Source organism: Sesamum indicum, linkage group LG4, assembly GCF_026168435.1.
Source record: "Sesamum indicum cultivar Baizhima isolate 11 linkage group LG4, ASM2616843v1, whole genome shotgun sequence".
In the NCBI taxonomy this organism is placed as follows: domain Eukaryota; kingdom Viridiplantae; phylum Streptophyta; class Magnoliopsida; order Lamiales; family Pedaliaceae; genus Sesamum; species Sesamum indicum.
In genome coordinates this window covers 6,889,370-6,917,044 of record NC_142660.1, presented here as the reverse complement: position 1 = coordinate 6,917,044, position 27,675 = coordinate 6,889,370, and the positions used below count along the sequence as shown (strand labels likewise).

The 27,675-nt window shown below is 31.2% G+C and overlaps 1 pseudogene across 1 annotated transcript; it reads right to left on the bottom strand.

Moving 5' to 3' along the window:
• Positions 1-10,070: 10,070 nt before the first annotated feature.
• LOC105160123 (pyruvate dehydrogenase E1 component subunit beta-1, mitochondrial-like) lies at positions 10,071-26,528 on the bottom strand (annotated as a pseudogene). The gene is made up of 19 exons (XR_016065355.1): positions 26,379-26,528; positions 22,046-22,250; positions 21,031-21,161; positions 20,067-20,693; positions 19,452-19,532; positions 19,319-19,345; positions 19,171-19,233; positions 19,000-19,086; positions 18,127-18,252; positions 17,116-17,249; positions 16,914-16,986; positions 16,763-16,832; positions 15,891-16,006; positions 13,379-13,484; positions 13,223-13,328; positions 10,973-11,181; positions 10,617-10,653; positions 10,205-10,302; positions 10,071-10,103 (listed from the first exon to the last, which is right to left on the bottom strand). The product of XR_016065355.1 is annotated as a pyruvate dehydrogenase E1 component subunit beta-1, mitochondrial-like (transcript).
• Positions 26,529-27,675: the final 1,147 nt, after the last annotated feature.

The following is a 27,675-nucleotide window of genomic DNA, read 5'->3' as shown; positions in this document are numbered from 1 at the left end:
ATCATTTTTACTAAATCCTTATTGAATTTGTATGTAATTTACTCTAAAATAAAAATATTAACTTATTTAATTAATAAAATCAATAAGATAGTTAAATTAAAAAATTACCAAGTACAAATAATTTAAATTAACATTAAAAGATTAATTTTTTATTTTCATTTATAACTAAATTTTATTACCAAAAGGTGTAAGGTGTGTCAAAGCAGTGCAGTAAGAACTCGTATATATTTTTATTATTTACACTAGTTTCTAAATTTAAATTATTTAGTTATTTACTAATCTTTATTGAATTTGTATATAAAAATTAGATTATCATACTTGCATAAAATATTTTGAATTTATAAAATTAATCTTTTTATTTATAAGTAAATTTTTAATACCAAAAGGTAGAGGGGGTGTTTAAATAGAATGGATAATATTACCTTATTTAGTTTTATATTGAATCTGTATGTAATTTACTTCATAAAATAGTTATTAGGTTATAAATTTAGATTATCTGTTTAAAATTAAAAGATTTAGATTTTATTTTTATTTATAACTAAATTTGATTACTAAAAGTTAGAGGGTGTATGAAGGCAATATTTAGAGAATGAATAATAAAATTTGGTCATATTAATAATTTAATATTTTCAATTAAATTATCCGACAAACTTCCTCTATTATTAAATTACCCGACACTTATATTCTTGAGAGGTAATCCATGATTGATAACCAACTTATTAATAAAATTATTAATTATTTATATATTTTTTTATTCTTGCACACGCATCAAGTATTATCTACCACTTTAATAATGTATAATTAATGAATTCTTTCAATTTCTCTGATTTTTTTTAATAGCTACATAATCTACTAAAATAATATGCATATAATATTTTTGAATGTTCGAAGTTGACATTTAAGTTTTAAGACCAGACCTAATCCGTATAAAATGTTGTTTTAGTCCGAATAAATAAGATTTAGTGGTAAATAACGCAAATTCCAACTTATTAATAAAAAAATTATTAATTATTTATTTTTTTAATTATTTTTGCACACACATCAAGATTTCAATTTCTCTAATTATTCTCAATAAAATGTTATTTTATTCCGAATAAATAACTTAGTGTATCCACAAATTCCAACTTATTAATACATATTAATTATTTATATATTTTATTATTCATGCACACACATCAAGTGTTATGTATTATAATTTAATAAATATATAATTAGTGAATTCTTTCAATTTCACTGAATTTTTTAGTATCAGAGCCATGTTGTTGAAGTTATATTGGATAATTCAGCAGTCCTTTATTTCTCTGCTTAATATGCAGTATTTATTTGATAATAATAGCAGTCACGTAAAGAATGCAAGAAAAGAGGAGTATGAACTCCCAAGGAATTTAGATCAACTAAATAAGTGGACAATTCTTAAAGTAAATCCTAGATTAATTTACAATTTCGGAAGATTTGATTTTTGGAAAACTAAACAAGTAGTAAAAACTACTGAAGAATCTATGGATATAAGGCATTACCAAGAAGAATATAAATTTTTACATATTGGTCTTGTTCAAATAGCCTTTAAGCCTCTAACATTAGAAGGTTTACCAGAAAGCTTTTTAGCTGCCCTAAGAGATGCCAGAAATTTAGACTGGAAGAAATCTCTAATAGGAATAATCCAATCTAGTCTAGCCCATGGGCCAGTATTTTTTAATGTTTACCCAAATCTACAGTTATCTATGTCGGATGTTAATATACTTGATGCACTAACGTTAAATGTTAAAACCCATGGATATAATTATACACCTGGATCAGAATTAATATGTATATGTTATAGAATTTACTATAAGCTTCTCCATACACTTAATCCTAATTGTAAGACACAAGATAATAAAACTCTTGAACAAACAGTATGCTTTGAAACAAATTTATAAAATTCAAGAATTAATACTAGGAAACAAATAAAATGGAGCGAAGTAGAGTTTCCAGAACATTGGGTAATTGAGAAGGAGGTCCCCATTAAAAGTAATACTGAAAGTATGTACACTAATATATTACAAAATCTAGAAGGAAATGTTATAATAGATTTTGTTAATCAGTCAAAATATTTAATACTGAAAGTATGTACACTAGAATTTTGTTGCTCTTCAAGATATTCTAATATGTCTTATATATCACCAATAGAGGTGACAACCCCATCTAGAGCATCCACATCCCAGGTCAGAGAAGAAACTAATAGCTCAAATTATGATAAGGTTGAAGAAATAAGGATACAACCATATAATATTGTTAAAGGAGTTTATAAGGATCCTAAACTAAATGAAGAATTAACTTCAGAAACGAATTTTTGTTTATAAATGAACACACAAGACATAATTGCCTATGAAATTCCATTGGAAAATTATACAGACATGATCGACTTTAGTCCGGGATCCCTGGCTAGAAAAGAAATTAAGGAAGAATTTTCAAAAAAAAGGTGGGAACCCTTTAGAAAATGGTTTTTTAAAAATTTCCCACCTGACAAACAAAATGAGATTTCAAACCAATTCTATAAGGAATTATCTGTATGGAATAAGAAAGTTACCTTTGTTCCATGGTTTATAACCAAATATTCAAAACAATATTTAAATGTATTAAAGAGAAAATATTTCCTAGAAAACGGGAAAATCCTTAATAATGTCTTTCCCCCTCAACAACCTTTCAAAATGAATTCTAATGAAACTGAGATTAATTTTAAAGCATTTTCCAAATTAATTGAAGATAACACCTTAATAGTTACAATAACAGAAATAAATGAGTTACTAAAGAAGCAAAATTATGTCAACTTATACTTAAATGTTATAGGAGAACAAATTATGGAATTAAATAATAAGATAGATAAGATTATGGAGTGGCAAAAGAATTGGCAAAAGGAAATTAACTCAACTAAAACAATAGTTGAAGAGACAAGAGGAGAAATTATCGCAAGACCCTCAATACAACCACCCCCGGATATTGTAGGTTTTAATTTAAAACCTATAGGAGACCTAGAAAAGCTATTAGATCAGAAATTTAAAACTCTAAAATTAAATACTCTAAATAATGAAGGAGATCCTCAGGATTATGAAGACGAATTTATGGAGGAAATTAACAAAATAGAAAAATTCGCCAGGAAGTCAATGCAAACCAAATTTTATTATCCTAGGCCAACACCCCAAGATGTCCTTTATGAAGAACAAGAGACAATTGACCAAAATAGTTATAATGGGAAACAAATTTATGAATGGAACATTGATGGATTTACAGAAAGACAAATTTATAATACTATACAGAGAATGATGATGTACAGTACTATTTGTAAAGGAAATAATAATTCCGATAAAGCTATTGCTAAAATGATCATAGCTGGATTTACTGGCCAATTAAAGGGATGGTGGGATAATTATCTTAGCCAAACTGATAAAGATGAAATATTAAATACAGTAAAAATTGAAAATAATATCTCAGAAGATAAAGCAGTTTATACATTAGCCATAAACATAGTTGAGCATTTTACAGGTAGATGGTCAGATAATAGTGAAAATATTCGAACACTTTTACAGAATTTAAAATGTAAAACATTAACTTCATTTAGATGGTACAAAGATGTATTCCTCAGTAGAGTAATGGAACTCGCAGAGTCAAATGATTCTCATTGGAAGTCTAAATTTATAGACGGTCTCCCTCATCTTTTTGCAGAAAGGGTTAGAAATGTCCTAAGAAAAGGAGACCTGCACATCAACTATAATCAATATACTTATGGGAAGTTAATTGGAACCTGCATTCAGGAAGGATTAAATTTATGCAACGAAATTAGATTAAATAAACAAATTAAAAGACAAAATTTGACAGAGAAAAGCCAATTAGGACAGTTTTGTGCCCGATTTGGGATAGAAATGAAACCATCCGATAAATCAAAAATCTCTAGGAATAGAACTTCGAGGTTTAAGGAAAAAAGGTACAAAAAGAGAAAATTTAGAAAAGATATAAATAAAGAAAAAGACTTAGCTAGAAAAAATGAGTGGAAGGCTAAGAATAATACCACAAAGAAAATAAGAAGATGCTATATTTGTGGTGAAACAGATCATCTTGCTAATAGATGTAGAAACAAAAAAGCTAGAAGGCTGAAAAAGAAAATAAATAATCTTAATTTACAAGAAGAAGAAAAACAAGAAATACTCAATGTAATATTTTCAGAAAAAGAAGAATCCTCTGAATCAGAAGAATCGGAAGAGCAAAATGAACTTAAAAATATCGAAGAGAATTTTGAATATTCATCAACCACTTCTGAATCTGAAGAAGAAGAGTCATCTTGCTCATGTAGGCAGGAAGATAATTCACATCAAGAATTTTATGAATTAATGGCAAAATTTAAAGAAATGGGAAAAATAAATGTTCTCACAGATAATCATATTATTGAATTACTTAGGGAAATAAAGGATCCTGAAGTTAGAGACATTATCCTAAGCAAGATTGATAGTAATAATGCCTCCACATCTGAGCCTATCCCATTTCATTATAGGACTATTAATAAACCCTTTGAACCATATACAATAGCTGAGGTCAAGAAATTACTTAATGAAAACCATTCCATTAGAGATAACCCCTCTACTATAGAGGATCTCAAAATTGAAGTCGAAAAGTTAAAAGAAGAGATAAAGAATATTAAAAAATACAACCAGTCTCTTACAAATAGACTTGAAAGGATTGAAATTAGTAAGAATAAAGAAATAGAAGAAGAAAATAAGAATAAGGAAATAGGAGAAGAAAAATACGAGGAAGAATTTTTATCCACTTTAGAAATAGTTACTAGTAAATAATTTAATATTCCAGAGGTATAAATTATGTACCATTCACTAAAAAAGTTAATAAAATAATTTAATTTAAAATTTGTACAAATATGATGAATTTTTAATTTAAATAAAAAAATATTAATATATTATGTAAATAATTTAATATTTTAATTATTGAAAGTGTAATAGTATTAATATCATAGTAAATCCTCTCCATGGGTGATTTCATATAATTATTATATACAGATTCAATAAAAAAATTGAATAAAACAATTTAATTTTGCATTAGTATAAATTATAAAAAATAAATAAATAAAATTATATTACTTATTTTCATAAATAATATTTTGTCACATTGTACCTATCGATATAAAAATTTATTTATAATTTTTTAATATTTCAATTATTAAGAGGTGTAAATATGATCATATGATCCATTTCTATTTGTACTAGGTAACTAAAAAGTTAATCTTCTAAGTCTAAAAATTTACAATAAATTATACTAATGTGATAATTTTTTAATTTTATTGATATATTAAATAAATAATTTGATATTTCAATTATCAAGAGGTCTAAATTATATACAGAATCAACAAAAGACAATGAATAAAATAATTTAAATTTATAAATAATAAAAAAGTATATGGGATCACTAATCACATTATTCATTCCCATAATGCCCCCTCTATCTTTTCATAATAAAATTTTAATTATAAATCAATATAAAAAATTAACCTCATAATTTTTAAAATCTAAATTAATATTCACAATTTTTTAACTTAATTTATAACCTACACAAATTTTTATTAATATTTTTGTTGAATAATTTAATATTCAATTACTAGAAGTGTAAATTGTATACAATAAGAAAATAATAAAAAATATACAAAATTATATTATTCATTTCCGAATAAAATTTAGTTACAAGTAAAAATAACAAATTAATGAATACTAAAAATTTAAAAACTAAGTATTAGAATTTTTTAATTTAAATTTATTAACAACTAATGTAATTGATATATTAGATAAATAATTTAATATTTTAATTATTAAGACATGTAAATTATTACAGATTCATTAAAGTTAATAAAATAAAATTATAGAAAAGGTGTAAATTGCATACAATAAAAAAAATACAGAATCATATTATTCATTCTCATAAATTTAGATAAAATTTAGTTACAAATAAAAATAACAAATTATTAATTTTAAAAATTTAAAATAATTTGTACAAGTATGATAATTTTTTAATTTAAATTTATAACATAACAACTAATATTATTGATATATTAGGTAAATAATTTAATATTCTAATTATTAAAACATATAAATTATTACAGGTTCATTAAAGTTAATAACATAAAGTTATAGAAAAATTATATAAGGCCCTCCACTTTTTTGTAATAAAACTTTCTTTCAAGACCAAATATTCAAAAGTATCTTTCTTACGACTAATTTCTTATAGAATTGGTTTGAAATCTCCTTATAGTGTAATAAATTTTTAACTTAAATTTATAATCTAGTAACTAATTTTATTAATATATTAAATAAATAATTTAATATTCTACAAACGAATTCAATAAAATTATAAAAGAATATATAAAATTATATTGTTCATTTACGTAAATAATTATTTTGACACCCTCTCTAAATGAAATTATACAAGTGTGATAAACTTTTTAATGAAATTTATAATCTAGAAACTAATGAATATATTAAATAAATAATTTAATATATATATATATATATATGTGATTCAATAAAAAAGTTAATAAAACAATTTAATTTAAGTGTAATCATATATTCATTCTCAATGAAAAGCTTTGACACCCCCTTTATACTAAATAAAATTAATCCATACAATGAATTAATTTAAATTTTTATTATATATAGATCCAATAAATTATTTAAAATATAAGTAATACAAGGAATTTAAATGTAATTCATATTATAACCTAATAAGTAATTTATATTTACATATTACTAATTTAGTATTTTTTTAATTATTAAGAAGTGCAACTTCAAACAAAATTAATATAATTTAAAAATGGTACAGGATGATATTATAAATTCCCATAAATATTGCTTTGACCCTCCACCTTTTGGTAATAAAAGACTATATAGAAAAAAAATAATAGTCTGCTCTAAAAATATATAAGTGTGAATACATTAACAATAATATTCAACAATAATTTCAGAGGTGTAATAAAAAATATTAAACAAATATAACTAGAATTCAATCCCATAAATATAACAACTCTACCTTTTGCTAATAAAAATTAAAAATTAGTTCTCTAATTATAAAAATTTAAAACAATTTATAAAAGTGTGATGATTATTTAATTTAAATTTATAATCTAGTAATTAATTTTATAAGATGTGCAAATTATATACAAATTCAATAAAAAATTAAATAAAATAACACCAATATATATATATATATATGTTGTTATAGTATGCAATCCCATAAATATTATTTTGACTTAGCCTCTACTTTTTGATAAAATAATTTTTTAATTTAGAAATTGAAAATAATTTATAAAAAAACAAAAATAATTTTCCAATTTAAAAAATAAAAAATAAATTTATTCAAGTATGACAATTTGTTAATTTAAAATTTATAGCCTGATTACTAATTTTATAATATATTCAATAAATAATTTAATTATTGAGAATTTAGGTTAAATTCTATATACAGATTCAATAAAAAATTTAAATTTAAATTAGTAAATATAAATAAAACCAATGAGTTTATATTATCGATTTTCATAAATATTGCTTCGAACACCCCCTCTATTTTGGTATTAAATATTTAGTTATCAATAATAATAAATAATTTAATTTAATAACTTATACAAATCTGATAATTTTTTAATTAAATTTATAAATTTAAATTTGTATAAATTATATAAAACTTTTTTATAACAAAAATTTAGTTATAAATACAAATTTTTTAAATTTAAATTAATTAACTAGTATGATAATTTTTTAATTTAAATAGATAACAAAGTAACTAATATTCTTTATATATTAATAAAATTACTTGATATTTTAATTATTAAGTGGTGTTAATAATACACATTTTCAATTAGAAAATTGAAAAAATAATTTAAATTTAAATAAATATAAATAATACAAAAATATATAGAATCATATTATTCAATCCCATAAATATTATCTGCTTTTTTGTAATAAAATTTAAAAATTAATCTATTAATTTTAAAATTTTAAAATAATTTATATTTTAAACTTTTATATCCCAGTAACTCATTTTATTATTTATTGAATAAATAATTAATAATTAATTATTAAGAGGTGTAAGTTCTATATACAATTTCAATTAAAAAAAAAGTTAGTAAAATAATCAAGTAATATAAACTATTAAAAAAATAATCACATTATTCATTCCCATAATGCCCCTTATCTTTTGATTATAAAATTTTAATTATAATTAAAAATTAAAAAATTAACCTTATAATTTTAAAATCTAAAACAATATTCATAATTTTTTATTTTAATTTATAACCTACACTAATTTTTATTAATATTTTTGTTAGATAATTTAATATTCAATTACTAGAGGTGTAAATTGTATACAATAAAAAAATAATACAAAAATATACAGGATCATATTATTGTTTTTCTTTCAAAACAAAATTTTGGTTGCAAGTTAAAACAAATTAATTAATGTTAAAAATGTACAATATGAGAATTTTCTAATTTAAATTTACAATATAACAACTACTATTATTGATATATTAGATAAATAATTTAATAGCTTAATTATTAAGACATGTAAATTATTACAGATTCATTGAAGTTAATAAAATAAAGTTATAGAGGTGCAAATTATATAAGATCAATAAAAAAAAGTTAATAAAATAAATTAGTATAAATAATACATTCTCATAAATATTGTTTCCCCTCTACCTTTTGAAAATAAAAATTAGTTACTTGTAGTGTAATAAAATTTTAATTTAAATTTATAATCTAGTAATTAATTTTATTAATATATTAAATGAATAATTTAATATTCTATAAAAAAATAATTTGAATTTATAAACTTATATTTGTACAAATTATATAAAAAATCCACTACCTTTTGATAATAAAAATTTAATTATAAATACAAATTAAAATTTAATCCTTCGTAACCTCATAACTAATTGCCCCTATAATAAAAAATTGTTATTAGTTAAAATAATGATAAGTTTTATAACCTAGATATTGAATATGAAAACTAATAAAAAACCTATAAATAATTAATATCACCAACATTCAAATAAGGTAAACAAAAAGAATAAAATAAACATTGAACTAGAAGTAACTTAGAAAATAAACAAAATATATATATATACATTTTTCAAAAAAATTAAGATAGGAAACTTAAGTGATTGAGTTAAGTTAGAAGTTGAAGCAATATGTGTTTCATTTAATGTTCACACAAATAAAAAGCATATTAAAGAATAAACATTATAAAATCACCAATAAAAAAATTATCAATGAAAAGCGCATCACATAAATTTAAGTATTGTGACCAATGGATTGAACTTTGTTGGCTTCTTGTCAATAGGCTGTGCGCAAAAAGAAACGAATGGTTAGAAATGAACACAAATAAATGAAAACTCAATTTGTTTATTAGTCCTGTTTCTTTCTTGAGGTTGGAGTACCAATGAAAAAGAGCTATAATAGGATGAATGAAAGGGAGCTATAATAGGATGTTCTCACCGTGTAAAGTGAATCCATGTTCTCACTGTGTAAAGTGAATCCGTGTTGATCGGCATTGGAAGATTACCCTCCTCAGTTCAGCAACTGTTTTCATTCCCTGTCATGTCTTATTATGTTCCTACAAGGCCGTCATCATAAAGTGGTAAAATCAGCAACTGTTTTCATTTCCCGTCAAATCTTATTATGTGGCTACGAGGCCTTGTCAGAAAGTGGTACAATCGAAGAACTTCAAGCTGAGTACAAGCACGGAAGAGCATAGTGTATACCACAAGAGGCATCTATTTTTCAGACGTCATTCCAATTATGAGAAACAAGGCAAGTCACTTTTTCGAGAACTCCCAATACTGACTTATCACTGTTTGGAAGAGACTTTCAAGTAGGAATCCACCTTCATCCCTTGAACTCTCCAGGCTGGAAGGAGCCACCTAAGACTGCCCGAAACACAGCCCATGAACTCTCAATTGAAAGAAACAACACAATCAATGCTAGATAAGTTTTAACATCTACATAATCATCTTCTGCTGATAAAGAGGAACAATAACAGTTTCATCATTTTGCTGTAATCTCATACAATATCTCTTTCTGCATAGAAGTTGAGCAGTTAAGCTTAACTACACCTCAATGTTTGGGATGAAAACAATGTTGGTAAGCCAACTCCAGATTAACAAAAAAGATTTACTAACCTCAATTTTGGATGGACTGCAAACCAAAAGCTCATACTCAGAATCATTTCCATCCTTTCCACCAGAAACTTCAGAAATGTCATCCATGCTCCCAAAGTCTAAAGAATCACAGAGAAAATTAATGCATTCTTTGTCAGCAGCACAAATGCGTAATAGAGACCCAGATGACAAGACCTTTTTTAGAGCTGAAGTGATCAAATTCTCTAGGTCAAGGAGTGTATCCACAAGGTTCAACTCAAAAATTCATGGCAAAAGAAAATTCCCCACCAAGTAAAAGCCAATAATATCTAAAATTGCTAGTTGGCATGCTTAAATGTAAGCTACCAAACATAGAAACCACAAACTCACTAACGAAGATTTTGCCAACATTTTCATCCCCCTATTTCCTTGTGTTGTTCTCCCTTCAATGTACCAGGGCTTAGACCATACTTCTCCAAAAGATTGACTCCCTACAAAACAAGAACAAGCAGGATTAACAAATATTTCCACAAGGAAATTTGACTTTGATGACGTCTTGGTCAATGTTATTATAGCAAACAATGTACAAAACTCAGTTTCTACCAGCAATCGTTCTCGCTAAACTAGGAAAAGCAAATAAAAACAAAGTACTTTAATAGTACAACAAAAGATAAGGGTAAGCAATTGGTGCCCTCTGGTTCAACATGTTTTAACTAACAGTACTACCTTATATTGTCCTCAAGCAAAAGTCTCAACCTTAGGAATGTCTTGCCACTGCTGCCGTGATCACATGGATCACAGGGATGCTACAGTCTCAGCACTCATAGAAAGTGGAACATGGACTTGGCCAGCAGCAACAGCGTGATAACTCACTTTCTTTGGCTCAGTGCTTGAATCAGATGAAGAATCAGATTCGAGGTTTTGACCCAGCACACATGCTTTGGCAGATAGATTGAATCTGATCTGCGCATAATTGCATATTGGCATATCAGAAGGACCTTGTTTCTTTCTTACCAGACCTGCAAATGATCATATCAAAGTACAAACCATAAGTCACTGCCATATTTGCAACATAAATAGATTAAAAAAAAAAATAGCACTACAAGTTCTCATGCACTACATCCAAAAGTGAATGTTGTTGCACCAGAAAATCACCATCAGCAAACTAGGCATACATAATACTACTATTTTGCAAAAACAATGTATAATTAAACTTTCTTGCCCTTTCCATTTCTAACTATTTCCATATTGTATGCAAAACAAGAGTCATTTAATTACTCACACCACAAACTTACACTATTGTTTTAGCACTACTGCATATGCCCAAGCAAATTTTCATAGAAATATAAACTTTGAATTAGTTTAGGAGAAGTAGCCAATATGTTACGAGAAAGGAAATGCCTATAAAATTATAAATTTTCAATAGACCATTTTCTGAGTACAAGGAGGAGAAAATACCTTAACCAAGGTTTGTGTTGGGAGACTTTGCATCTCTTGGGAGACTTTGCATCTCTGATGTGATTGTGGCCATCATCACCAGCACCCCAATAATTAAATGTGCTGCAACTGGCTAACAATAGATAATGAGCAGCTGCTTCAATAGCAACACAAGACAAAACACAAAATCCCACAAGTGACACATGAAAATAGTCCCTGTTCATGTTTAGAATCTCTCTTCATTTAAGAATCTAGCTTTTTCTTTCTTAAGGTTGGACTAGGAATGAAAAAGAGCTATAACACATTCTCACTGTGTGAAGTTTGATAGGCACTGTTAGGTTTTGTTCCCTCCTCAGTTCAGCAGCTGTTTTAATTCCCTGTGATAGAGAATGGAACACGAGTATATGCATCAACTTTTGATCTGCTAACTTGGCAGAGTTTCATAAACGTAATTTTCAAGCAACAAAGTCTAAAAAATAACAAAACGGCAGAAAGTATTCAAACATAACAATTATGGCCAGTCGTTGCACCCAAATCATATCATATGCAAAAACTATTGAAGGCACTGTTTAACACTTCTCTTTTCATTCTTAAGAGCAGTAATTATACTAGAAGTAAAGAGAAATCTAGCAGAAACATTAATTATGAGCAGCTTACTATGGTGCACAAGCAATGCAAGAAAAAAGATTTTCTCAAGGATACATGAAATTATATCACATGGTATATGTAAACCAACTTATTCCGCTTCTGTCAGTCAATTGTTGTTTATTACACTTAAATCAGCAATATTATTTCCTCCCATGCCCCCGTCTCCAACCATGAAGAAAGAAAAGGTTGGTTAAGAAAGAAGAAACAAGGGTTAAAGCACCAAAACCCCAGCATTCCTTCTCTTTTTTTCTTTCTTCTACCAATAACATGAAAGTTCAATAGCACCACTAATCACCAAAACCTGAAATAGAATACTATTTAGGAAAATGAAATACACATGGAGAGGATTTACTATGAAAACTAGAAGTCAGGAGAATCCTTACTTGTCAGATAGCTGAAAATTTTTGCATTGTTTGCAAACCCAAGGATTTCCAGCAACCATCACAATGCAACAGCAGCAATGCATGCAGGCATGCTGTATGTGCACCATGATGAAGCGTAACTTCAAGCGAAATATTGTACCACTGAGCTACATAAACAAAGTAAGTTTGAGAACCAAAAAATGGGAGCAACAGCCACAATCTTCCCCTTTCATAGAAGGGCAAGATCATATATAACAGCTTGTGAAACCATGCTTTTTGCAGTATTCTAAGAATCCAATCTAAAAATATAAGAACATGATGGGTACTAAACAACAAAAATTGCAACTATAATGTCGCAAAAGAGCAAGGGTCCAAAATACTTGCCAAAATTTCATGGTACACAAATGTTCACAGAACCTCTCCACTGACTGCTTTCACCTCAGGCCTGAAATACTTAAGTGAGTTCACGATGATGATAAAAGTCTTTGATCAACATGCAAACACTAACATTCAGGGCTCTGTATGGCCATGAACCATGTGCATGAATGTCTTTACCAATCACAACAAAATCACAATAAACAGACAACACATAATACTTACCTGGCTTACCCACTGTCTAAAACCTGTAAAATGCTGTAATATGATGCCAGACTTGTCCTGGGGTGAACAACTTTGTCAATGGATAGTCCTTTCATATTCGGCTTTCCAGACTTAGATGCCTATAAAATGATAAATTTTCAATAGACCATAAAAAAGAAGGAGAAAATACCTGAACCAAGGTTTCTGTTGGGAGACTTTGGATGTCTGATGTGATTGTAGTCATCATCACCAGCACCCCAATTCTTAGCAACTGGCTAACAATAGATAACGAGCAGCTGCTTCAATAGCAACACAAGCAAAACAAAAAAACCCACAAGTGACACATGAAAATATTCCCTGCTCATGTTCACAAGCTCTCTTGATCCCATTGGTGAAATGATTATTAAGAACAAAAATAAAGAGGCAAAAGACGACACACAACATTAATTTTAAGGCATGCTAGCTCTGATCTTCACACAAAAATCCACTCACCACAATAACAATAACACAAGAGTTAAATCTCACTGCTACAACTTCCAACTGTAACGTGTAAAAAACTATAACCTACCTTACACTCCCACTCCCACTCCCATCCTCCAGGAAAATGGGGTAACTTAACATCATTAAAGTATGCAATAAATTCTTTCTTAATCACTCGAAATAAGCATGCATAAGAGTTTTAAAATATATCTTATCAGATTCCCCCACACCGGAACCATGACTGTCCTCAAGCATGTCTCAATCCAATTACACGAATTATCCAAGTAGCAATCCTCAAATTTTCTTTCATGTCATTCAAGTATATCCCCTACACTAATATGACTTAATAGTATAAGAAGAGCCAGCAATATTGACACAAGCACTTGCAGCACAACATTCAGCACACAAGTATCCCATTGACTTCATCAAAATAAAATGAAACAAGTCTCAGCACTCTCACAAGGGTGTCACTCTAATCACTCATAAAGTGTTTAAGAATTTGGGTTCCACTCAAATCAATACATAGAATGTCATTACCATAGGCTTGCTTGTGAATCAAATCTCCTCCACCAACGAAATGAAAATTAATACATGAATCAAAGGGTCTTTCCATGGGTTGTAATGGGGTTTAGGACAAGGTGTGGCAAAAGATAGGCTGAATTGTGGCTTATGAACTCAAAGGAGTGATGCCGACCTAGTTGCTTATCCTTCCAACCCTCACTGCCGTTTAACTCGATTCAAATGATTTGAACCATCAAACACCTCCAATTTTTCCTTTTGCTATTTCTGTTTCTCTCTTTTTTTTCTGAATCTTTTCTTCTTTCCTTTCTTGTTTTCTTCCTTTTCTTCTCTTTATTCTTTCTGTTTCATCATTTGCTTTTCATTTCCTCGTCCAATTTCTTTTTTTCTTTTGTTTCTCTTTTTTTTCTCAATCTTTTTTCTTTCCTTTCTTTTTTTCTTCTTTTTCTTCTTTTTTTCTCAATCTTTTGTTTCTCCTTTTTCATTTCCTCGTCCCATTTCTTTTTTTTCTTTTATTTGGGACTAGCAGTGCATCGCTTGTATGCAACCTCATTTCATTCACTCATTTTCATGTCAATTAACAAACAACCAAGCCAACACCACCCCCTTGAATGGGTTCAAAATCATTTGAGGAGATAATCAAGAAGGGGATGATTAAGCTTATAACGCGGTTTAACCAACAAAGGAAAAGCCAAGGCTCAAATGAGTTTTGCTATGGGTGAATTCAAGGTAGGCTCTTTTGTGGTCAATGGGGTATTCCTAAGTGCCCTTATCACTTTCATGTACCAATCTTACAAGAATGTGAACTCAAAATGTATTACACAAGCAAGTTCTAGAATGGACACACTAAGTTTGATGCCCTCAATCAAAAGAAAGGTAGGAGCACTATTTAGATGAAAGTGCTTTGGCCCAAAAGCTCACACAAAGGCTTTTGTGCTGATTCTTGAACATTGCTTATTTGATGCGGTCAATGGAACACACTTCACACAATTTTTTTTTTTTTAATATGCCACTAGTGCTAGTTTCACCTACTTATCTCGACTTATACCAAAAATTCCTATTAATCTAAGGGATAAGACAAGACAACAATTAGAAAATTCAAGTGCTACCACAGGATAATTCGCATATTTTTCTCAAGACACTAACTTCCTTCACAAGTTTCAGTGTTCATTAAAAATTGTAAACCCCCAAATAATAATTTTCAGTGTCCACACATCCACATTCCAACAAATTAATTCCCTGACTAATCTAAGACTATTGTCACAATGAATATTGGGCTTCAATCTCTTGTTAAAGGTTGTCACGCTAATTTGAGAGATATCCCAATGATGTAGCCTAAATTTCAGAGGATAAAGGCGGTTAATACTCAAGCCCGTGACCAGCCGATATATATGTATCTCATTGCTCCCAAAAGTGATTCTTTGCGCTAAAGATATGTATAATGATTATCATTTCTTGTGCATTTTCAAGTGTCTCTATATTACTTACTGTCCAGGGGTTATTAAAGTTCCAACTATTTCACAAATCCCTGGGAACAAGGTACTACATGGTTGATCATAACTAACACCAGCAATCAAGAAGAGCAAGTTTTTTGCATAAACAGGACCTCTATGAAATACCTTATTTTCAAACATAGCTGTAAACCTCTCATCGTTGAGAACTTCACTCGTGAGACCTTTCTTTTTCTTTGATGTTTTCTTAGCATCTGATGTTTCTGAGCATCAGCATCATCAGCTCCCTTATTCTCATTCAGCTCTTCCTCCTCCTCAAGAAGTCGGGCTCGCAGAGCCCGATTAACTTTCGCCAGCTTCCTCTTCATCTGCAAGATGAAAGATAAATGAAATTGAATTCTCAACACTTGATAGGAAGAATGATATGAGTTCCAATATTTAAGTATGAGTCATAAGGCAGTTGAAATTACATAAATATATACATAAATGTATATACACATAATCTTTACTACGTCATAATCTTTACTACGTCATAAATATATACTAGAATTCATCAACCTCAAAGTCCTGCAAGCGGTGTCAAGAAACGATACATAATTTGGCTGCTGTTTGGACGTAATCAAATTCCAATACATATGTTGTCAGTACAAGTCCAAAAGTGATGCCATCATCATTAATGAATCTTTCTACATTAATCATCAAACAAAATCCACCCAATACATTTGTGTACTATTCAAAAGGTTGTCACGCTAATTTGAGAGATATTAAAAATAAATAAAATTCAGAGTTAATAAGTGAATTTCATATTGAAACTCCAAAAAATGTACATGCCCCAAAAGATGCAGATAAATAAGGAGTGTATATTGAAGGTTATGAATGTCAGTTTTCTGAGTACACACTTCTTTAAATTCTGAAAAATACAACTCAACTAAACACGCATAAGAATTACTTGGACACCATAACCATCGCTGCCAGGCAGGTGATTTGTCTTGCTTCTTTGCAAGGCAATTTATCTTCAGAGGTCGTAGTCTAAAACTATCCAGGGGTTTAATAAAGAGCAAAATCATGCTTGTAAATCATGTCTTAAGAGTAAGTTTTAATTTATTCACAAATAAATGACAGACCTTTAGAGCATAGCCAACCATCTTCGAGAAAGCAGTGATTGACTGTTACATCATTTCCTTCACGTTCTATCTGTCAAAAAGCTTTCATTGATGAGAAACAATTAATATGTAAGTTGAAAGATACAATAATAATACCCTCTTGAAGTTATACCTTAGCTTTCCCAATAGGAAGACAGAAACTGGAATCAAGAGCCTCAGCCGAGACAGGAAATGATTCTCCATATCTATACAAGAAAAGTTAATCCCCCAAGGAAAAAATTTACACAAGTTAAGATTGATACAAAATTATGTACAGATGCCAAGCTACATTCATAAGTAGGCCTGGTGAAAATCATCACTGTCATACAACTTACAACAATTCATTTTCAAGGAACACGACAGGATCTGGATACCTTATAGCAGCTTTCAGCAGGCCTCGTGCATCTTCTGAAGAATATGGAACCAATACCTTTAATCCTGGACATGAACCATACCATGCTGCAAAGCACTGCAAATGACACAAACTCGGTTTACAAGGCAAGAAATGTCCAAATGTTGCAATGACTATGTGTATGTCAATCAAATTCTTCTCCAAGCAGGGAATGACTGAAGATGGGTATTAAACAGCTAATTCTTTAGTCTAAGTAAATATTGATTTATTAGGTCATTGTATAACTCAAAACAGTGACCAACTTTCCCTATCAATACGAAGGGCGTTCTAACAGTAACACATGTTCCACTATTGGAGATAAAAATTAGTTGCTTTGGAATACTGTTGTGGTTAAACTTGATCATGCAATGGTCCATTAATAGAACTTTTTGGATGGCATACATCATAGGCCAGAGCCTGATGGTAAGAAGCACGACAAATAATTTTTTTTTTTCCCAATTTGAGAGTTTCTTCGTAAATACAAGTGCGATTACTCATGTATCCTACCTTCTAGTGCTCCCCAAATATGAAGGATTCTTTCTTGTATTCTTTTGGAACATGCTACTTCAAGTCAGCTTCATTGAACAGGAAGCATCCCCCTCACCTTCTTGAACATTTCTTAATTATCAGGTTAGATGCATGACATAAAGCATTTTAGTCCATCAAAGGGATCTTTTTCCAATGGTTTTCCATTTAGTCCTATGTTAGTTGCTAGATATGAAATAGTCAGTGATGTCCTATATTCTCTCTCCCTTAACCAGCAGCAGAAAGTCACTTCATCTAGAGTTACCTCTGGTTTAGGATGTGGAGCACTGGACAGTGTATAGACCAAAGTGGCATGGCAGTGCTCTAGGTCAATAACAAGATAAAGATGTAACTATAACACTACTCACATGCTTAAACATTACAAAGACATCTCAACTAGGACTTCCAGCCAATTGGTTTAAATTCATACCTGCGAATGTTGAGCACCTACGCCAGCAGCAGCACCATTTGGGCCTCTGAAAACAATAGGCACTGATATCTGACCGGCAGACATGTAATTTGATTTTGCAGCCGAATTAATAATGTGATCAATGGCCTTCAATCACCGTGTAAGTTGCCTCCCAGACATTGTCTTAACCATTTTTGTTTTTATTTTTCTGTATTAAAGAATGCATATAAAACTCTTCATGTTCAGAGCATTGAAAAAGCTCAAATTGCACCCATAAAATCCTCCATAACCTCCTTTATCCTCAGTCCCCACCCCCTAAGACAAAAACAAAAAAGAAAAAGCTGAGTTACGAGAACTTCTGACTTCATAAATATGAAAATGAGAAAGCGAAGTACGACATTCATTCACACATATGGCGAGGTTGACACTGAATTGTTCAGTCTCATTCTCATTGATAAAATGACTAACCAAAGGTGATTTGTGGCATCTATATTCAGAAGAATGCAGCAACCAGTGAATTTTTTTTCTCAATTTTTCCAGCGAGGACATATCCAAATTAATGTTTGCCAACAATTAACACAGTAATGTTCTTTCCATGGCTGAGCTTGTGTATCTTGAGATAACATCGCCATTGACCATTTTAAAACAAAACACAAACCCAGAGCTGCTGTATTATGAAAGAATAGCCATGAAATAGGAAGTGCAACAGCAGTACAGGATCTTAAATGTATCAAGGTCCAGGATAACAGCAGGAAAAAAAGGGTTGCCACTTGCAGCAAAAAATTGCAGCCGCGGAGATGAAATTTTAAAAAAGGAAGGTATTAGTGGAAGTAAATATTTCCAAGTTTCAAAGCCATGAAACCAAAACATCACTTGAAGCAAAGAAATGCTCACCTGCATTGAGAAGTTTAAGGTCATAAACTCTATTACAGGCTTTAGGCCAAAATATGCTGCTCCAACTCCAATACCGGTAAATCCAGCCTGGAATAGTGTCATATGGTTGAGCATTAAATGGTTATCACTCAATCCAAATAAACAATTCATGATTACACGACCAAATCCTACCTCGGTGATAGGTGTATCACGAACCCGCTCAGGGCCATATTTCTTCAAAAGCCCTCTGGAGATCTAATGAACATGTGTAAATCAATAACTAGTATGTAAGACCAATATTTTCCCTTAAACCTGAGGTGATAATTGAATTGACACTCACCTTATACGCAACTCGGTACTCACCAACCTGAATAACAACAGAAAACATGTCAAAAAGTTTATTAGAACAAAAAGTACAAATCAACAACATAGAAAGAACTTTTTTCTCTCATTCAAACCAATAAAAACTTCACCTCTTCACCCATTAGAAAGACTTTGGGATCAGCAGACATTTCTTCGTCAAGTGCTGAATTTAAAGCATCACGGACTGTCATCTGCAACAAAGGACGATAGAAACATCATTCACCATGACTAACGTATTATACGTCTCTGTGATTAGAGACAAATCACATAGAAACTTGAATAACCTTAAATGAACATTCACCTCCAATAAATACTTGCACTATCAGTAGCACAAAAACTGGCTATCCAACTTTTTATACATAATGATCAAGTTTTTTAATACTCTCACAGACAGGAGTAAAAGAAGTAAACAAATAAATCTCGTGCTCTATAGTAATTTTACAAACCACCAGATAAATACCATCTTGTTCTTCTCAAGATAATCAATCCTACCAAAGTAATTATCAGAAAAAAATTAGCAGTAACAGTAAACCAAGCAACCAACAATTCCCCCCTCAAGTCCCTGTAACAGTCAATTTCTTTTCCTTTTTTCTTGCCCTTTCCTCTCTAGTGCTCAGGCTTTTCAAACCCTAAATAAAAGACATAAAAAAATCGAGAAATGGAAACATGTGGGTATGGATGGGGTTTGATGGTGGGAAGCGATCAGTAGTTTTGAGGGTTTTTACCAGTGGGCTTTCTTTGTTGGATTTTTGTGTCGCATCCACCTCCAATGCCGCTTTTCCTGGGTGTGCTGATTGGTGAAAGAAACACATCTTCGCTTCCATCAATTGGAGTAATAAACCCTCCGCCAGTGGTACTAAACCCTAACCCCTCTGTTGGTTTTTCCTCTCTGTTTTGGAGGGGTTTTTAAAACCCTTCTTTTGCGCCTGCTTTTCTTGTACTGAGAAGTAAACAGAGGGGGGAAAGGAGAAATGTAGGTGAAAGGGTTCGATGGTGGGAAGGGTTTTTACAAATGAGACCTTCAAGAATCTGGGTCCTCCACTTCCTCTGGTTCTTGTGCAGAGAAATCCAAGAAAACAAGAAGCAGAACATTATTTCATTGATGACTTTCCATTGTGACCACTATGATTGGCATAATGGTTGATTCCTTCGTTTTACATTTGGATAGAGAACCCTTTTTGTGTCTAAGCAATGGCAAGAAATCAAAAAGCAAATTGGTAAGGGAGGAGGGATTCCCTTTCCTTGGGGAGCCCATACTCTTTCCTGTACTTCCAAGAAAGCAAGAGAAAAAAGGAAAACAAATACTGCAATTTTGACGAGGTGGCATTCTTGAAGCCTGCACAAACATTGTTCTTGAAGAACAAGAAAATATGTACTTATTAAAAGTTCAGTAATCAAGTCAACAATATTGCACACATTTCACTGATTTTGTACTTAATTTCTTAATAGATCGTTATGATATAAGATAGTGGTAGATTTATTCATATTATTCACAAAATATTTTTTCTATAACTCTCAATTAAATCTTATATCATAATTTTGTTTTATCTTCTAATGAATAATATATTTATTCATAGATTATATTACTTAAACATCAAAATATCAAAAATTTATATTCATTTTTTAAAATTATGTTATTTAATATAAATTATTTAATATGTCTTTTCTCCTTTCGATTTTTTTTGCTACCTTACTTCCATCTCGTTGTTGGCCGCTATCGACGGCCATCACATGTCGCCGCCAGCCTGCGACAGCAGTCGCCATCACCTATCTGCCTGGATCCGAGCAACAACGGTAGGTCATTAAGTGAGTGACGTCGCCTAGGAGAAAATTTTAAAAAGAAATTATCACGTCTCTTTATATAAAAAATTATCATTATATATCATAATCCAAATATATTATTGCATTATTTCATGTACTTTTGTAAAAAGACTTTCACTAAGCCTGACAACGAGTCGAGCTTGGGCCTAGTGAGTCGAGCTCGAGCTCGAACTCGAATTAAACAAATAAAGAATCCGATTAGTATTAAACAAGAATCCAACAACAAGACCAATAAAGAATTCGGTTAGTATTAAACAAGAATCCTTGAAATGTACCACCAAAAAAAAAAAAAAAAACACTAGAAAAGGCAAAGTTGTGACCTCTCTAGTCATACTGATAAATCTTTAGTTCTTATTTATACTACAAATACACTACTTCAACAAACTTAGTTTGCTCTAGTTCAGTTTTAGTATAGGTTTCTTCTCTAACATAAAATTTTCAGAAAAAGAAAAAGAATGAGATGAATTTAGAAGTCTTTTTTTCCACAAGAACTTCCTCTTTTTTGCTGGGCGTTTTTGTGAGTTTTCAACAGAGAAAGAAGATCTTGAAGAAATAATAGTTCAAGTGCTGGAATGAAGTTGCAGAGTGAAGATGCAGCAGATTGAAGAGGCTGCGAACACTTTAAAAGTGCTAAATCAGGACATTAGTTGCTATTATTTTTGGTTAAAAGTGCTTATGCGCTTCTGTTAGTTGCAGATATTCTTTTTATTTCTTGAAAGTCAGTTACTAGCAGTTGGCATTAGATCCTTTATATATATTTCTGTAATGTAGCTCCACAAACTTCTCTACAAGAAATGAAATCAATTCTTGATTGTGACATGGTACCAGAGCCATGTAACTGATCTTTTCCTGATTTTACTTTCACCAACTCTACGCATTTTACCTGTACAATCCAACCATGACAGAATTCATAAGAAAACTGATGGAAGATGCAGACTCCATAAGCCTGCAGATTGCAGAAAATACAGGCTTATCCTTGGTTTCCTCCGTACTAAATGAACGAAACTACTTGTCTTGGAGCCGAGCAATACGAATAGGCCTCGGGGGCAGAATGAAGCTTGATTTTATCGACGAAACATGTGTAAAACCTGAAGAAGGTACAGAGGAACATAAACAATGGGTAAAAAACGATTGCCTTGTTACTTCTTGGATTTTGAATTCTATTTCTAGAGATATAGTTGAGAATTTTCTATACATCAAATCTGCAAGAGAATTATGGCTTGAATTGGAAGCTCGCTTTGGAGAAAGTACGGTCCAATGGTGTATCAAATTCTGAGGCGAATTGCTTCTATTTCTCAAGGAAATTTATTTGTATCAGCTTATTATACAAAGCTTAAAAAACTGTGGGATGAACTGGCTTGTCTTACACCATTTCCACAATGTGAATGCAAGGCCTTTAAAGTTTTCTTGGAAATAAATACATCCACTCAACTTATGCAATTTTTAATGGGATTGCATGATGTTTTTGACCACGTTAGAAGTCAGATTTTATTGATGGAGCCACTTCCTAGTGTCAATAAGGCTTATTCTATGGTTTTAAGGGTGGAAAAACAGAGAGAGGTGAATGTGAACTTTACTGACTCAAACCAAAATATGATCATGCAAGTGAAAGAAGGTGGAAAGAATGCCAATTTTTTGCCAAGATTGCACAAAAGAGAAAGACACAGACAGAAAAACAAAATATGGTTTGTGATGAATGTGGAAAGAAGGGTCACCTTAAGACAACATGCTTCGAAATCCATGGATATTCAGAGTGGTACAAGGCATTGGTTGAGAAGAGAAACAACAACAAAGTAGTGGTCAAGCTTTCAATGTTACAGAAATAGAAAACCATATTGCAGCAGCAACAACAGACTCAGTTAATAAGAAGCTGCTGTCTGGATTGATTGGAGAACTACAGAAGTTATTGGGAGATAAGGGCTCTGCACAGGTGAACACTCAGACATTCTTTGATCAATTCTCAGGTAAAGATTCTTCCTTAAAATTCTGTGATGAACTCGATGCCGAATCTTGGATAGTGGATAGTGGAGCTTCCACACATATGTGCAAAGATAAAAATCTTTTTGAGTTTTTGACAGAGAAGTTAATTGATTCTTGTGTCTACTTGGCTGATGGATCAAAGAAGATGGTTCAGAAAACTGGAACTATTTCACTTTCAAAAATAAACTTAAACTTACAGAAGTGTTATATGTTCCAGACTTGAAATATAACCTATTGTCTGTTAACAAGCTATGTGCCTCTTCTTCTATCTGTTTTATGTTTTCTGATCAATCTTGTACATTGCAGGACCTCAAGACTAGAGAGATCATTGCAATAGGGAAGACTGTAGGAAGACTTTATGTCATTCATCCCTCTTCCTTCCAGGCAGTGAAAGAACATTTTTTTAAACCTGTATCTGATTCACATCACTGTCATTCTAGCACTGCTACATTAAATATGTGGCATAAGAGATTGGGGCATGTATCAGAAAATGTACTTTCACATTTATCCTTTATTGACACATCTAAGAACAAACATGACCATTGTGAAATCTGTCCCTTGGCCAAGCAACAAAGATTACCTTTTACATTGAGTGAATCTGTTTCTGAGCATGTTTTTGATCTCATACATATTGATATTTGGGGACCATATAACCAAAAATCATTATCCAATTGTACTTACATGTTAACTCTTGTTGATGATCACAGTAGGTGCACTTGGACGTTCCTTATGAAACAAAAACTTGAGACTATATCTTTGATTATATCCTTTCACAAAATGATTTGAACACAATTTGGTAAGAATATTAAGATAATTAGAACTGAAAGAATGCCAAATTTTTTTACAGAAAGAAGGAATTCTTCACCATAAAACTTGTATATACACACCCCAACAAAATGGGGTTATGGAAAGGAAACACAAGCATCTCTTGCAAGTAGCAAGAGCACTTATGTTTCAATCCTCTCTTCCTAGCTTTTTTTGGACTGAAGCCATACCTGCAGCCACCTACATTATAAACAGATTACCCACCTCCATTCTCAACTGGCAATCACCCTATGAAAGGCTGTATAATAAACCAGTTGACTACACCAATATGAAGACGTTTGGATGCCTTTGTTTTGCTACTAATATTCATCCTTCTAAAGGAAAATTTGACTCAAGATCATCCAAATGTTTATTCCTTGGATATATGCATGGTCAAAAGGGGTATAAGCTCTTTGACATTGAAAAGAAAGCTCAAATAGTTAGTAGGGATGTCATTTTCTATGAGGACATCTTTCCCTATAAAGGCCAAAATTCTGATCCTGTCACCTGTTCTTTACCTCTACCTATATCTGACTTACAATCTTTTTCTGATGATGTTTTCAGCCCATCTGATACTACAGCAGAGGCTCCTTGTTCACCTAGTCCAGCAGATCATCAATTGAGGAAATCAACAAGAGCCACATTTAAATCAGCCTGGATGACTGATTACGTTTGCAACACATCGACACTTCGTAATGTAACCTCTATATCTGAAATCTCACCTGAACACTCTGCCTTTATCTCTGTTGTATCATCTTTTCAGGAACCTTATTGCTATCAACAAGCTGTTAAACAAAAGGAGTGGGTTCAAGCTATGAAATCTGAAATTCAGGCCTTGGAACAAAATCAGACCTGGATAGTTCAACCTCTACCTAATAATAAGAAATCAATTGGGTGTAGATGGGTGTACAAACTCAAAATTCAACCCTGATGGAACAATAGATAGATTCAAGGCACGCTTAGTTGCCAAAGGCTATAATCAGATTGAAGGGGTGGATTACTTCGAGAGTTTTTCACCAGTTGCTAAGGTGGTGACTGTTAGAGCACTTATAGCTGTGGCAGCCGCTAAAGGTTGGGAATTACATCAACTTGATATTAATAACGCCTTCCTGCACGGGCCCTTAGACGAGGAGATCTACATGAACCCTCCAGACGGATACATAGTCCCAGCTGGACATGCATGCAAGCTGCAAAAGTCCTTATATGGACTTAAACAAGCCTCCCGCCAATGGAATTATGAGTTTAGTTCCAAGTTGGAGCTCTTTGGCTTCAAACAGTCCAAGCATAACTGTTGCTTATTCACCAAAGGATCTTCTCATGGTTTTATTGTTTTACTTGTCTATGTTGACGACGTTTACTTGCAGGTACCTCTTTGGCTCTTATTGAAGAAGTTAAGAACTACCTCCATCAACTCTTCACCATCAAGGATATGGGACCAGCCAAATATTTTCTGGGGCTGGAAATAGTCGTGCACCAGAAGGGATCATCCTCACACAAGCAAAATATGTTAAAGACATACTTTTAGACATGAAGATGACAGAGGCTAAGGGCACCAACACTCCATTTCCAGCTGGAATTAAGCTCACTGCCACTTCAGACAATGTGCTTCCCCATCCAGCTGTGTACAGACGATTAGTTGGTAGACTCCTTTATCTTGGTTTTACAAGACCAGATCTCTCTCACGCAACACAACAACTCAGTCAGTACTTACAATCTCCCTGTCAAGAACATTGGGAGGCAGCAACACACTTAGTTCGTTACCTTAAGGGCACCTCACACAAAGGACCTTTTTTTCCCTCCAACACCTCTCTTGACCTTAAAGCCTATAGTGATGCAGATTGGGCTTCCTGCCTAGACAGTAGACGATCCTTAACTAGTTTCTGTATTTTTTTAGGACCTGCTTTGATCTCTTGGAAAACAAAAAAGCAAAATACAGTGTCAAGATCTACTGCGGAAGCTGAATACAGAGCTATGGGAGCTACCGCTTGTGAATTAGTATAGATATCTTCACTCTTGCGGGATCTTACTGTTATTGTTCCTCAGCCAATTCCATTCCTCTGCGATAACAGGGCCGCTTTACATATAGTTCATAACCCAATTTTTCACGAACGAACCAAACATTTAGAAATAGAGTTGAAGAAATAATAGTTCAAGTGCTGGAATGAAGTTGCAGAGTGAAGATGCAGCAGATTGAAGAGGCTGCGAACACTTTAAAAGTGCTAAACCAGGACATTAGTTGCTATTATTTTTGGTTAAAAGTGCTTATGCGCTTCTGTTAGTTGCAGATATTCTTTTTATTTCTTGAAAGTCAGTTACTAGCCGTTGGCATTAGATCCTTTATATATATTTCTGTAAACAGCCATTGCGGCAACTGAATGTAGCTCCACAAACTTCTCTACAAGAAATGAAATCAATTCTTGATTGTGACATACCTAGAAGCCGCACTCATCGCTGTCTTTGTTGCCGACTTGCCTTTCTTGTTGCCGTGAATTTGGGGGCTAGGGTTCTTAGAGAATGGTTTGAGGAAAGAATGGAAATAGAAAGAGAAAGAGAGAAAGAGAGAAAGAAAAAGGAAGAAGAAAAGAAACGATAAAAAGAGAGAGAAAGAGATGGATTTGACTTTTTGTGTTACTATTATTATTATTATATTATTATTATTACTACTACTACTATTATTATTATTATTATAAATCATGAGATCGAATTATCAAATTTTTACATAGATATAGTTGAAATTATTATATGTTCATAATCTGCAAATTTTATATATTTATAAATGTTAGTATATCATTGATGTAACTATCATCTTACATTGTTGATCAACATGGGTTAATCAGGCCATCAAAATTCATATCAGACCATTAGATATAATAAACCTTACAGAAAAATACATTTGGTAAAGTTTTAAACTTATTGAATATACGGATGTCGAGATATCGTACTCGAAACATAAAAGTAATCATTCAAGACGATGTATCGTTGAATCAGACCGTGTGATTTTAAATCATACCCATCCGATATGATCTGATTGCCACAGTCTTGTGTATATTTAAATTTCGTATGAATCGGGTGCCCAAATTTTAAGATTTCGTAATTATTGATTAAACTTTTAATCTGATTATATATATAATAAAACAATAATTAGAATTATTCAACCATCATCATCATCATCATTAACAATTTTCAATTGAAATTTTAAGAAAAAAAAGATAAATTGTATTTTGCCCCCTTTCTTATCTTGAAAATGCTAAAAAATAAAAAGGTCCTATGTTGAGAAAAAGGCAAAAAAAAAAAAAAAAATCTATATTCATTAACATTTAGCAAAGACCCTATCTATTATAAATAACATAAAGTGAGACACTTACCCTATGTTTGAAATTGGATTGTTTTATACCCTTTTATTATGAATAAAAGGAATTCACCCTTGTTAATTTATTTTGGACCAATCTTTTGAGTGTTTTTTTTTTCATATCTATATTTTATTTTTAATATGCCTATTAAATATATTTTTTCTTTATAATTTCATTGTTATCTGACCATCTACCTGTAAAATGCTCAACGATGTTTATAGCTAATGTATAAACTGCTTTCTCTTCTGAGATATTATCTTCAAGTTTTACTATATTTAATATTTCATCTTTATCAGTTTGGCTGAGATAATTATCCCACCTTTTTAATTGGCCAGTGAATCCTGCTATGATCATTTTAGCAATAGTTTTATCGGAATTA